Below are 13,410 nucleotides of genomic sequence, written 5' to 3'. Positions count from 1 at the left end.
TGCTTTGGAAATTTCAGCTGACTACCTAACCCAAACCACTCCTGGAGGAAGGAGAAGGAATGAGGAAGTCAGTTTGTGGTTACCAGCTTCTCTGGCTGTGATATGCAGTACATAATTATTAGAGGGCTACAGTTCAGCCAGCTTTTGACAAATGAACTACCAAGAGTTTTCTTTGCATGTTTTCTATTCAAGTGTGTTTAGTCATAAATACTTGGTTCTAATGGCATTTTCTTAGTCAAACAGAGCCACTCCTAAGCATTAATGTTCCTGGTATAAGCCTCTGGTTTTTTATTCAAGTTGAAGGTCTTTTTACAGAAGTTGAATATCCTAGACTTTTTCAGCTGCACTAATTTTGGCTCATTACACTCCTAGCACTACATCTCCAAACCCGTTGCAACAGTTCATATAGTCTCTGCTGAAATGTTTCCATGAAATAGAAATAATCCCTGAGATGCTCAATAGAGTTGATTTCAGAAAAGGAAAAAAATGTAGCAAAAGCACAATCAAGCCAGAACATCAAATTTCTTTGTTCCCAAGCACCTTATTCAAATTCAGCTTCTCTAGTCTTCGGGATCATAAGCCAGAAACTCCTGGGTTTGTAATGCTCCCATTAACTTATCCAGAGGTATCCCCATTTTAGAGGTATCTGTAAATATCAACTTTCAGTCCCAAAGACCTGGAAGAAGAAGCAATGAGCCTTTAATAATCCCTGGTGGTGCCACTTTATGCTTTGGCTGTATTTGCAAACTTAAAATGAAAAGGTAAATGTGGAAAATGTTAATTTTTTTATCAGTGCACATTTTTCAAATCATATTACTTTTTAAACTGAGACCTAGAACTCGTTCTGATTATTTGCAATTTTACAAGCAGATAATAAGAGGTTAATACACCCCTTTGGGGATGTTTTCCTGAAGTGGAAGTTAAGATTTAGTGAATTGAATGCCCTCTACTAGTATTTGAACCAGTAGATTCAAATCTACTGGTAGTAGTTTTTGTAGTTTTTGATTCTGCATTAGAAAGTCATGTATACTTCAAACACATTTAGTGAAAGTACCAGCACTGTCAATTTTTGTTTTAGGTAACCCCTGAAACATTCTCTCTATCCCTAACTATACACTAGCAAAGAGAATAAATAGAATTAAAATTTTCAAAACCCAGCTAAATGAATGCTTTCCCAAGAACCTGCGTTTGCTTTCCTCTAAAATCAGTACCCTCAGTTTTCTGTATAAAGCCTTTTGCATTCAAGAGCTGTCTCTTTTCCCTAGGCGGGTTCACTTGAGTTTCTTTTTCCACTCCAGCTTTTTAGTTGGCTACACTCTCTCACAGCCTGATACCTGTTCAAATGTCTCTACTCAAGCTGAGGCAGATCCAAAAGGCACTTGCAGAGGGTGTTGGCCACCATCCTGAAAGCTTTTCTGCTGGCACTTCAAAGCAGTGAAGTATTTGCCTGCTCCCATCGTCTCTGGCTGAAAGAGGAGGGAGCTGTGGATGACTGCAAGGTAAGGCACATCAGCTTAAGGAGCAATAAATCAAATCAGGCCCTGCTCAAGCTCCTGACCTGAAACCTGTCCAAGGTGATGGTTTTCACCAAATCCACCTCTGACTCTACACTAAGCAAAGCCAGACTAGAGGGTGCTATGTACTAAACAAGGAAGTTTTCTAAGTCTGGTGTGCCTCTCAAACTTTGCAAAAAAATAATTTGGTGACAAAAGACAGATTAATCAAGACCAAAATAGAGTTGTGATACATTTCTCAAATTCAATGTGAAACCAGAAGACTAGGGAGTGAGGACATTTTTTAAGGCAGACTTCCTCAGTGTCCTAGTTTTTGCATTATTTTAATTATATATTTTAATATATTTAATTTAAAAGCTTGAAAAAAAAGGAGGAACAAGATACAGAAAAATTTCACAAATATCAAACTGAAATTAGTTGGCTGGTCCAAACCAGACCCTGTCTTAAATCAAGGGAACTATACATTTTTGTACTTCCTTGGAAAGAGAACCATTTTCAGGATTCTTTTGTGTATGTGTGTGTGTATGTATTTGTGATGGGGAAATCACTATACTCCTAGTTAAGGAGCATGTTAGCTTTTTGAACATTTCTGTCCCAATGCAGTCAATAATCTTTATTTCCTCCTACTTTTGCAAAAACCTTGACGGGGTGACAATATGGAGTTTCATATTTCAGTTCCAAATGAAGATAATCCTGTATTTTTCCTCTCTCTAAGCTTTCTCAGATATATTCTGTTATTGTTATTCTTCCAAATTCAGACATGCTAATCCAACAAAATTGGAGTATACTACCATCTTCATCTTAGAGAAATATGTGTAGCCAAAAGGTGTTAAAAGTACTTTTTAAAGATATTAAGATATAGAGAAAAAAAACACAAAAAAATGCAGAAAACAAAATTTAATTAGCCAAAGTACCATTAAAACAAAGCCAGGCTATAGTATTCTGTCATAGTTTTAAAATAAATACAACTGATAAAATAGGAGCTTACTGGCCTGCCCTGAGATGTCATTTGTGAAATATTGCCCAATGCCTGGGGGTAGTTTCCTCTTTCCTTCATTCAACAGACTCTAGTAAAATTCAGTCCTGAGGTCAGGTGCATCAGAAGACATGTCAAAGAGATCAAATCAAACAGGGAGATCAAGGAGCACAAGGTAGGTGCAGCAAGGCACAGACTTAGCAGGGTTTTCAAACCTCACCACAGCCATTTGTGGAACACAGGAATACTCATGCCAACAGCCATGCCACAGGCCATCTATGGCTGGAACTATTTTCAGTTATTTTCAGTATTTCCAAATGGAAGATGTTTGGCTTCTCTGCACTTCTTGGTTAATGACTACTTCTGCATCCTCTGGGGGAGAAGAGGGCAGAAGGCAAGACTTTGGGAGCTACAGGAAAAGTGATGGGAAACTTGGTGTGGTTGTTTCTGCATCTTGTGGCATCAGCTCAGGAGAACACTTGGAGGCCAGTGATGGAGAAGTTATTTAAGACAGGGAGGGACAGGATGCAGTCAGTGCCCAAGCAGAGCCTCCCGAGTGACACTGCAGCCCTGTCACAACGATAACAGCCCTTTACTGAATCCCATATTATTTAGCCTTATTATTTGACTCATATTTGTTTTCTTGGTGCTTTCCCAAAAGCCAAGTGTCTTTCTTTTCCAGACCAGCAACCAAACAGTGCAAAATAAACATGCTGCCTGTTGCTACACAGCTTCAGCACAGGCTGAGGAGTCACTCTGAGTGTGGATGATGCAAACAAACAAGTCTTGCCCAGATGATTCCATTTGTGTAATTTTGGCTGTGGCTTGTGTCAGGAAATCAAAGGCAGAGGAGACCCCATCTGCTCAGGGGAATGGGCTGGGATTGCTGCCCTTGGGAGCTGCCCTGCCACCTGCAAAGAGCCATGGTGTGGAACCAGGAACCAGAGAGGTGTGATGTCAGCCTTCAGCACACCTCGATGCTTCACTCACACTGAGGAGATTGAGTTTGCATACTCAGGGCATGAATAAAGGTGAAATTTTCTGAACTATTTTAATGTAAATACAGGACTATCCACAGCTAAGCAGCATGGCAGTTCAACTGGGATGACTGCCAAGGAACAAATTTAATGTAATGTGTTTCATTTACTCCTTAACAATGGGTAAATGGCACTCTCTTGCTGTTTCAGAGGTGTACCCACCGCTGGCTACGTGTCTGCCCACAGGTGTTGTGCCCTATGAACACTCACAGTCTGTTAACACAAAACTGTTCGCTCGTGTTTGCTTCCCTCTTCCAGCCTGGCTGCTAAAGCCTATCACAGGTCCCAAGCCAAACAAGTACAAACACTGCTGGCAGAGTGTGTAGCAGCAATTAGAGCTTGCTGAGGTAGGTGCAGAGCTCCAGTCGCGCTGGCCCGTGGCCAGGGAGCTACACGAGGGAGCTCTGCTTCCCCAGCCATGCAGGAGGAGGGAGGAGGAATTCCCTTCCTGACTCCCAGCGTGCTGATAATGACAGAGCTTCGCCGTGTCAGAGCTGTGCTTCTGTCCTTGTGTTTCCAGCAGCCAGTGGGCATTCACACGCCCCTTCTTAAAATTTGCCTTCTCTGCAACCAGTCTTGCAACCCCATTAAATATTTGTAGTAGCCCCCTTTCCCCCCCGACCACTACCTGTGACTAGCAAATAAACTGCTATTGCAGTGAATTTATGTGTTATTTGAACAAATACCAGCAGCTCCTTATTGGTTTTGTGAAAAAAAAAAAGTGAAAATTCATGGCCAAATCTAAAATAGAGAAAATATTTTGCTGTTACATAATAAAAGGTGGAAAAAAGAAAGCAATTTTAAAACATCAAACTTGTTTTATCACTTTATAAGCTTAAAAATAAGCATGCACAGAAGCATTTTGCTGAATCGCAACCTAAATATTTTTTACCTTCTGGGACAAATCCCCCAGTACAGTAATGATGATGGGGAGCAAAACAATCTGCTAATTCTCTGAGTTTTTCTTTCCAGGATTTTTTTTCCCATTATTGAGTGTATACATTATGAAAGAAATACATTCAGCTCATGCAGTTTTTCCTTTGGACATAGACATGGGAAAAAATAATAATCACATGGTTCAGTGCAGTGCTCACAAAACTTGCAGCTTTCTGTTTGCTCTTCTATTGCTGTGAAACAACTAGAAGTGCATCCCATATATTAGCATACAAATAGTGTATATAATTCAGTGTAAACTGAATTGTTTATAAACATCAAACATTATTTATAGCGCTCACACACGTTGCCATGGAAACAAAGTAATTGCTGTACCATTAGGACCCAATTTCTCTGTGCAGCGAGAGAGAATGGCAATTTATCTGCATCTGGGTGGTTTCACATTGCTGCTTGTGGTCACAGATCTCCCCTCCAAAGCATCTTTTGGATGTGGAACTAGTTTTGATTAAAGAAGAAAGATTAGATCAATATAAGAGTGAGACGACTTGAAACAGAAGTGCACATGTGAAAAGGCTGCAATTATTGCACAGGAGTGATGTGAACTATTCAGTGATGGGAATTCAAAGGCAAACTGAGGAATTTCAAGCCCAGTCAAAGGTCACTGTAGGCCAGTGTTTCCCATCTCACCACTGCCAGTGATCAGTGGCTGCTGCCATCTGTTTGCTGCTCGGCAGCCTCGATGAAGCAGCAGGATTGATTGCAGATCCAAAAGGTAAAAAATTAGCAAGAAGAGACATCCTTGTTTATAATCCTTCTAGTAAGGTCAAGGGTTGAATGGACCAGAGAAATGTTTTTCCTCTTTAAAGAGAATGGAGTATGTGCAGTGTCAATATTTAAAGGTAAACAGAACTTTATCAGACAACTATAGGGGCAGAGTTTGTAAAGGACAGATACATATAGAGAGAGACATGAACTGGGATTTTGGTTAATATGAGTAAGAATGTAAGGCATTAAGAGCACTGCTTTCCTTCTTGCACTTGAATTGGAGGCTATGATACAAAGAAATCTGTTTTGGACCTGAGAGTGTTAAGGGCAAGATTGTCATACCTTGGCAATAACAGTTCCCAACTTGGTCTTTTCTGCCCAACAAGAGCCCTTCAAAAGAGTTAAGAGAAAACAGGTAGTAATTCTTCACAGCATCATACCAAACTGCATTAAACCATGGCTTGAACTGATCATGTATGTTTTAACATAAGAAAATATAATAAAATTCTCAGCTGAAATGATCATTCCCTTCGACCAAGATTTATAAAGATGAGGATCCTTGTACTTTTGATAAAAGGTTCACACTAAGGCTAATTTTGCAATATCAGTGCAGGCCCAACTCCTAGAGATGGTAAGTCAGAATCACAAGGGTACTCCAAAAAGACTGCATGTAGAAAGTCCCATTACTCCATGAATTGAGCTTATTCCCAGGCCAGATTTCCTATGAAATGTCCTGCATTTTGTGTCATCAAAAAGTGCACCTACATTCAGAATGGAAGACTCCTTTGTGTCATCTGTGCTAATAACAGTAAAACCAGAATGGCTTCTTTCTATCTGACAGAGATTTTTCTCTAAGGGGGAAAAAAGTCTTCTCCCTCCTTGCAGATCTAAATGCTGCAAAGTACTTCAGGAGGCTTCAGGATTAAAAAAATGGTTGGAGTAAACACAGGGTATAATTATCATCATCTGTCTTCTCTGTGAATCCATACATTTTATATTCCATTTAAAACAGAAAAAAAAAAACCCTCAACGGGATGTCTTCCAGTGAACCAATTTAGCTAATGAGAGTGAATATCAATGACTGCTGCTAATCAGAATGGTATTAGCATAAATTTTACTTAATGAGGACATATTTGCCTGGTGCCAGGAGCAAAATGCTGCTGAGGTAGATTGTAAAATGCAATGGATGGGTAAGTCTCATCTGGAAAAAAAATCCAGCAGATGAAGTAAACAGAACTATATATGTGGTTCCTGCTAAACTAGATTTTTTTTGCAACCCGGGACTTTAACCCCACTTGAGTCTTTTCAAACTTCTCCATTATAATAGAATGCCATCAAGACTTTAAATGTGATGAATTAAACACCCTGGGGAACAGCTTGACAAGAGATTCCACTGAACACTTTTAACCTCGTTTGGGTAGGTAGATCACTGAGGGAACTTGCTTTTTTTTCAATTTAAAGCATGCAATACATGTATTCTGCTGCACAACAAAAGTGTATTTTCCCTTTGTGCATTGTGTAAGGCTCTTTTCTGAAAAATCCTTACTACTGCTCTCAGCTTCAAAAGCAGCAATGGTACATTGCCCTCTGTCTGCCTCTGAGTGATCTTGGGTGGAAAATTCCCTTCAGCCACTATTGTCTTGAAGGAGTCAAGTCCCAGCAGCATCCTGGAGCTGTTCAGCACACTGCATTTCTTCCTCTTTATACAGAATCCCTATTAGACAGTCTGAGGAGGCTCCATGAACAATATGAAAGATTTTTGTCTACAGTAACATAAAGGGGTTAGAGTTCAATACTCTCACAAAATATTTAATCTTGTGAAATGCTATTTGTAGTGTCATTCTTGTATATACCTGCTTTGAAATTCCTAACCTTAGATTCTTCTATGTAAAGGAATATAGGGCACAAGTGTTCTTACCTTTGATATACTATAGGATCTAACAATATTTAACTGGTGAAGTCATTTTTGTTTCCAAACCTGTGTCTCAAATATGCTTGGGAACGTGGAAACTCACAATGCCCTTATTCATGACATCAAAATCAGTTCCATGGTAACACATTGTGATGACAAAATACACAGATTGCAAGGTCACAAGTCACACTTAAGAACAGGCAGGGGAGAAATTGTTAGTTTAATGAATAACATTAGTCAGTTCCAATAGGAATAAAAATAAAGAAAAAAATAAAGTGCCTAAAGTAAACACCCTTAAATGCACTTCAGAACCATTTCATCTTAAGTAGTTCTTCAAAGGCAGAAGGCTTCCACAGCTTTCACCTCTGCAGTAAAGAGAAGCCAATGTTAAGAAGAAAAGAGGTGCTGTACATTAATGATGACCCTATTGGTGCTTTTACATGCACAGAGAGAATCAGCAACTGCCGGGAAGAAATGCTGGAAGAAAAGGAATTATGTTAACCCCAGGCTAAATCCCTGAAAGCAACTAATGATTCTTATGCTCAGCAAGGACTGGGGTTTTGCACCCAGTGAGAAACCCCTTCTGAAACTTGCATTTGCCTGGTCTACAGACAGGTATTTGGAATATTTCTGTCACAGAACTCAGCAATGAGAACTGCAGTATGACTCCTTCTGCTGAATTTGAAATGATTCTTTTGTTGCTTGTTTTCTGAACGCTGCATCACAAGAAAGCAATCCAGGTTTATATGGTTTTAGTGTCCAAAGGCCATCTCTGACATTTAAGCCCTTTTACTGCAAGTACCCCACTCTCTTCAGGTATGAGAAGTTCCTGTTACCAGCTCATCGCCTGAGTAGATAAAGGCTGCAAAAGAGAGAAAGGAAAAACACAAAGGAGGAAATGACCAGCCCAGTACCCGAACAAATGCCAGGCATCTCTAAGTCTTTGACACCACCATCAGATTTGCTTGTGATTTCCTGGGCAATGACAGGAAAAATTTGGAGTTCTTCAAGCAAATGAACCAGAAAAATCTGTGGTTAAGGGAATGTTCTTGCAAATGGCATGTCTTAGTCATTAGGTGGTTGGTCCATGAAGTCACTGCACAAAAAGTAACAAGAACACATTTGAATGGGTTTTCCCTCCTGACTCTTACATCTAAATCTTCTTTGAAATCACAGCTCAAATATGTCACATACGATCTATTTGATGTGACTGTGTCATAAAATTGGCACTGTCTGTTCTGTGCTTACCACAGTCTGAAAGGTCAACAGAGAGGATAGATTTCCTTTAGCCTCTTGTTTAAATAGCATCTTATTTTTATTAGGAAAGATGGCTTTGCTTTTTTTACCATATCATGGCAGACAGCCCTATCCCAATACATCCTTACATAAACAGTGACTGAAGAGCCAAAAAACAAATTGCAACTTAAACTCTGTAAGGAGAACCACGTCAGATTAGCCTTCTTTCCATATATCAGAGCAAAGGCTTTGAAAGGTAGGAGCATTTCAAAATAGATCAGGGAGCAGCTTTGATTTTTATTTAAATTATGTAAAATCACTGGATTATTCAAAAACAATGAAGCATGCTTTGGTAAGGCATTAACATTTTAAACATATTCTTGTACTCTGGCAGTGAAGGGAATGGTAAGATTCCCTCTATATTAGATAAAACGGCTTGACAGTTGCATACATACTTAACCACAGGTGGGGGGGTTCTTCTTAATTTGGTGTCTATCATGTGATGCTTCATAAGCAAAGAATAGCAGGCCATGCTGCTTTATTCAATTGGGTTATGCTTGTACTCTTTCTTCCTGCATGTGAAAAGCATAACAGAGAACTAGCAGAGCAGAAGTAAGATGTGTTTTGTTAGTTGTCTGAAGCCCTGGGGCCCGGAACCGGATAAGTCCTGATATTATACCCTGGATTGAGCAGAATAAATCCATTTTGTTTCCTCCAAACATTTAGCCATTAAAAAAATATGAGATAGAAAAACAGACTTTGCTGTCTGCATGCCTTCTTGTAAAGCTTGTATTGTGGAAATGTCAGAATCATTAGGTCATTGGCATATATTTTGCAAGCTAATGCTTCTACTTTAATTCTCACTGGGGACTGCATGTCTGCTTTTCAAATAAAACCCAGACTGAAGAAGGTGAAGAGAGCTTAAAATGATGCTGGTAATGCTCTATGATGGCTGATAACATGTCAGGATATGAATAATTAGGAAATATCAGCCAAGGCTGATACAACTACAGCTATTAAAGTACCAAACCCCACAAAAGTAATTGGTAAGTGTTAAAATTGCCTCATAAATATTTGTGGCTCCTTTTAAATGCACCGAGAGGCACATGACTGAATAAAGTTTTAAAACAAATGCAACACAAGAAATAAATTTAATATGTGAAATCATGCACATAATAGAAGCACAGTGGGTTATACTTCAGAGGAGACAAGTGGATGAATTTGCTCCTGAATCACCCAAGACAGATGCAAACTAAGTGGTCACAGAAACACAAGCCCCATTCCAAAAAGAGCTGTTTGTCTCTCAAAACACATATTACTGATAAAATCTGGCATGAGTTGAAGAAAGAGGTTAATAGTAGACATAATAACACAAGTAGAAACACTCTCAACTCACAACTGGATAAAAGTCTTGAACTTGCAGCAGTTACTCTTCTGCCTGAGTGCTCACTTCCCAGACCAGCTTTTCAGCCTTTTGCAGACACACACTCACACTTTATTCTGTGACTGAGCACCAGAGCACCTCTTCTGGGGGAGAAAGGGCAGATTCCTCCACTTGAAGTCCTTTATGCAGAAGCAGACCCAGCTCTCCTGTGTGCTCCTGCAGCTCTGCCAAAGGCTCATGGCAGGGAGCAGGACAGGTTTGGCACCTCCTGGTTTTCCATCTTGAGCGTGGGGCTCTACTGAACTGAAAATAGCCACTTGAAACCCAGCCAAAACCACTGGCTGCTCCCTTGATTTTATAGCATGGCCAGTTTAAACTGCTCAAAACCATGAGTTTAGTGAGATTTTGATACCAATTTATAAATCAGCCCAGACTTATCTGAAAGAAGAATTCAGAATCAGTAAACAAGTTAGTGGACTTGAATAAAATGTCAGACAAACGCAGTTTTTATTCTGAATTTCCGAACAAATCCTCAAACTAAACAAATCGCATGCAGGTTTATGTTCTCATTGTCTTGCATAGCCCAAACTAGCTGCAGATTTCTGTGTCCATTTTTATGTTTCTGATCCATATTTCGTGGTTGCATGCTCCATAACAATCCGTCAGGATATATCCCAACCAACTTTCACAGGAACTTCATGTACTGTGACATCCTGGCTTAGAGTTACATTGCTCCAGAACACAGGAAAATCAGCTGTGAACACTGGAAAGTACTATTTCACCTGGTGTTTTTCCAGGTATTAGTTTAACTTATGAGTATTTTTATAACCCAAATCTTTACTGTAAACTTCTTTAGAGTGGAAAGGCAAGACCAAAGAGACTGTGAGCATATGCATAAGCATAACTCCATAGCCATCAGAACAGATATATATTGCAAAACCTGAGTCCTGCTCTGAGTTTTACTGATTTCCTTCTTCAACCTGCTCTCCTTTGTATTTATTTGACATAAAATCAGCCTGACTCTAACAACCTATGCAAAACCCATTCTGTGTCATTCCTCTCAAACTGGATGGCATCTACATTATCCTATATGAGAGTTTACAGGCTCTCAGCTTTTACCTGAAGCCTCCCCTTTTCTGCACTGCAGAAGTGCCTGAGATAAACAGTAAATAACTTGTTAGAAATGCTAAATTGAGTTTTATTCAATTATTTTTGTGAGTAATTCTTGTCCTTCAATGAAGTGTATTGGGAAAAGATGAATTCCCAAAAGCTTGAATACTGGAATAAAATAATTTTCAGAATGTATGCCCCAAAAAACATTAAAAATGTAATCTAAGCATTGTAAATAATCCTTATTATTTCTCTGTATTTTTAAAATATTTCTTCAGTTTCTTTGAAAAATTGTGGAAGGAAAGCTAGTTTGAATTTTTTTTTTTTAATGAATAAATATTTTCAGAAATGGTTTTGGATATAAATTTGCTCTGATTATTAGCTCAGCAGTACATTTATTTAATCTTTGCTGCTACACAAAAAGAGTTTGCCAAGTATTGGCCTCAGGTATTTTCCTTTCCAGATCATGCACAAGAGCAACTGGAACATGATTAAAAAGAAGCCCATGTTATTGCTCCTGTGAGCATGATGGCAATGTTTTTTGTGGCTTAGGGCAGAAGAGGACACACACTGCAAGAGAACTGGCCATCTGAAAGTCATGGAGCATTTCATTTCATCCTGTCCTTAGATGTTCACTGACTTTGTGGCGAGCCCCCTCTGCCTCGGTTTCTCACTAATTCCCTCTTTTCACAGTTAGCTTATTCTGTAAAAGACTATCTATGGCTTATAAGTAGCAATGCAAGGTTCTCACTGGAGTGGTGACAGAGCATTATGAGGTCCCATAAATTTGGAGACAACCTCTAGAACCTGAGGAGAAGATAAAGGGATAAGTGCAGGGCTCCTGTCAACCACAGCACTGCTCCACTACGTCTGTTACACAACTGAAAGAGGTTCAAGCAATATTTTCCTCTTTGTGAACACAGGGAGTGGGGAGGAGGCAAAAGTGGCTATTATTACACAGAACTAGGTCAGAAACACTAGATTTATTGAGGAGAAGAGCAAACTAGTTGCCATTCTAAATTACAGAAATTACAATGCTGCACTTTTGGGAAAAAGCTATATTTTGGGATGGAAATTTCCTAGGAGAGACAAAAAGATGGAAAGACCTCTGATGTATTTAGCAATTTTTTTTTTCACTGTGACTAATTAAAGCTGTGATCAGATTTTGATTTAGCTCCATGGATCACAGAACCAAAACTTCAGCCATAGCCTTAGCCAAGTACCAAGACAAAAAGCAAGAGATTGTGCATGCCAGTACTGGGAGAAATAAAAGAGAAGAAAATGTTGTGGAACTCTTTTCACTCTTTTTGTTCTACAGGTTTTATAGGTTAGACTGGGGTGCATAAGTTATTCTCACACCCAGAGACCGTGTACAGGATACTAGTAAGCTGTAATTACCAAAATAATTTTGAAAAGAAAACCTATTTATAGGGAAAGCATTGATAAAATCTTTCTTTGATGACACTAGGGTAAAATCAAACCCTACCATGTGAATGTGAACTTCATGTGAAAGCAAAACAAAATCTAGAAAAAATAACATTTATAATTGCTTTCTTATAAAACATTTTCAGGAAAAGGAGTATTTACTCAAGGGGTGAAAATGCCAGATATTAGGTTGTTAAGAAAGAGAATACAGTAGGAGGACAGAAGCCATTAAAAGCTAAAAAATATATTCTCAGATGTTTTTAATGGCATAGCAAAGCTATCAACAGAACACAAAATAAAGTTAGCAGAATTCAAATTCCCTGTTGCACATGTGCCAACACATACTTAGAAGCATACTTTGATGAAAACTTAAGGAAGAAATTAGACTTACTGCTCTGAATCCAGAAGAGAGTACTGACACACTTTTAGAATGGCTCTTTTGTCTACCAGCTCCAGAAGAGGAAGCAGAAACCTTTTACCCACACCTTGAGATTAAAAGACAGAAGGAGAGGGACTTTTTACAAGAGCATGGAATGACAGGACAAGGGGAATGGCTTCACACTGAGAGAGTAGCTTTAGATTGGATATTAGAAAAAAATTCTTCCCTGTGAGAGCGGCGAGGCCCTGGTACAGGGTGCCCAGAGAAGCTGTGGCTGCTCCATCCCTGGAAGTGCCCAAGGCCAGGCTGGATGGGACTTGGAGCAACCTGAGAGGTGCCCCTGTCCATGACAGGGGGAGGGATGAGCAGAGCTTTAATGCCACTTCCAACATAAACCATTCTGTGATTTCATGTTCTACCTACCCCCTAAGGGGCCAAGCCTGTACAGATCTCCACATATCTACCAGGAAGAGTCTTTCTTAATAAATGCATTTTCCCCCTCTTCCTCTTCACCTCACCCTAATTAGTTCAATGGGGTGGTGGAAAATTTCTTTAGAAGGAAAATTATAGTCCATGAAATTTTAACTTAGACCCTCTAAACAAAGTGCTTCCCTGTAAATATTAGGCAATGCTCTGCACCCATATAATTTCCTGAAAGCATATCCAGACATGGGAATATACTGAAATTTAGTGATGGTATTTTGCTGTGAGTATAAACAACAGAATGGTATAATGGACAGGGAGTTGGTGCTGTAAGCTTGGAACATAACAGACAGCA

General features: G+C 39.3%; 1 long non-coding RNA gene across 1 annotated transcript; it reads right to left on the bottom strand.

The window, feature by feature from the left end:
* Nucleotides 1–4,767: 4,767 nt before the first annotated feature.
* LOC128787708 (uncharacterized) lies at nt 4,768–7,189 on the bottom strand. The gene is made up of 3 exons (XR_008430813.1): nt 7,105–7,189; nt 5,529–5,576; nt 4,768–4,916 (listed from the first exon to the last, which is right to left on the bottom strand). It is a non-coding gene; the product is annotated as an uncharacterized LOC128787708 (long non-coding RNA).
* Between the last annotated feature and the right edge of the window lie 6,221 nt (nt 7,190–13,410).

This window comes from Vidua chalybeata, chromosome 5, assembly GCF_026979565.1.
Source record: "Vidua chalybeata isolate OUT-0048 chromosome 5, bVidCha1 merged haplotype, whole genome shotgun sequence".
Taxonomy (NCBI): Eukaryota; Metazoa; Chordata; class Aves; order Passeriformes; family Viduidae; genus Vidua; species Vidua chalybeata.
The sequence above is the reverse complement of the archived record's forward strand: the minus strand, read 5'-3'. Positions and strand labels throughout refer to the sequence as shown.